Here is a 1,441-nt window from a genome sequence, read left to right as displayed (position 1 = left end):
CCAGAGCGAGGGGACTCCCTGAGGGGGCCCACGGCAGAGAGAGACGTGCTGAGGCTCAGAGAGGTGCAGCTCCAGGAGGTGGAGGGCCTGACCCCAAGAGCGAGTGGCCCCCCGAGAAGGGCTGTCGCACTGGAAGGGGCACCCCCCCGGGGCCACGAGTGGGCACGAGGTCAGTCCGTGACATCATCTCCCTGCTCCTCCCAGTGTCCACACACGGCCAAGGCCAGTCCTGTGGGGGGAGCGACCGCTCAGCGCTTTGAGCATCGGCCTGCTAAAGCCGGGGGGGTGAGGGGGCCACTCAGGGATCTGGGGCAAAAATCTGTCTGGGGATTGGACCTGCCTTGAGAAGTGGGGTGCACAGGGACCCCGTCTGGGACCCTGGGACGCCCCACTCCCCCCTGGTCCCCCAGCGCCAGGGCTGGGACCCCTCATCCTGCACAGGGACCCCACCTGGGACCCCCCACTCCCCCCCGGTCCCCCAGCGCCAGGGCTGGGACCCCTCATCCTGCACAGGGACCCTGGCTGGGACCCCGGGATGCCCCACTCCCCCCCGGTCCCCCAGCGCCAGGGCTGGGACCCCTCACCCTGCACAGGGACCCCGCCTGGGACCCCGGGACGCCCCACTCCCCCCCCGGACCTCCAGCGCTGGGGCTGGGACCCCGGGACACCCCACTCACCTCCCCCCCCCCAGCATCGCTCCTGGGATCCCGGGACACTGGGGTCCCAGTGCTGGGTGAGGTGTCCTCGTGTGCCCAGCCCCCACCCCCTGCCCCTCTGACCTCTCATTACCCATAATGCTCTGGGTCTCTTTCCCTATATCCGCCTGTTGACACCCCCTTGGGGTGGTTGGGGGGGTCAGTCTCCCCACTTTTCCCATGATCCTCTGCACCTGGGTGCGCCTGGTCCCCAAAGAGGTAGGTGGAGAAGCTGGAGACATAATCCTGGGGGGAGGCGCGAGGCTGAGTGGGGCTGGCCCTGGGGGGGGCAGAACGGCCCCCTGGAGAGACCCCCAGCCCCTGCCATGCGCCTCTGCCTGTCTCCCCCTTTCTGGTCCCCATCCGCCCCAGCCCTGCTCCTCCATCTGTCCCCCTCCTCTGCTCCCCACCACCCTGCCCGCCCCCACCTCCCTCCTGCCCCCCATCCACCCCCCAGCCAGGATCCCTTGCAGGATGAGGGTCCCAGCCCTGGCTGGGGACCGGGGGGAGTGGGGGGTCCCAGGTGGGGTCCCGGTGCAGGATGAGGGGTCAGCCCTGGGCGTGGGGACCGGGGGTGAGTGGCGGGTTCCCAGTGGGGCCCAGCCAGGATCCCTTGCAGGATGAGGGTCCCAGCACCTGACGCTGGGGACCGGGGGAGTGGGGGGTCCCAGGTGGGTCCCGTGCAGGATGAGGGGTCGAGACCCTGGGCGTGGGGACTCGGGGTGTGATGGAGGTTCCCAGTGGGG

Source organism: Chelonoidis abingdonii, chromosome 4, assembly GCF_003597395.2.
Source record: "Chelonoidis abingdonii isolate Lonesome George chromosome 4, CheloAbing_2.0, whole genome shotgun sequence".
Classification (NCBI taxonomy): domain Eukaryota; kingdom Metazoa; phylum Chordata; order Testudines; family Testudinidae; genus Chelonoidis; species Chelonoidis abingdonii.
This window is presented reverse-complemented; position numbering follows the sequence as displayed.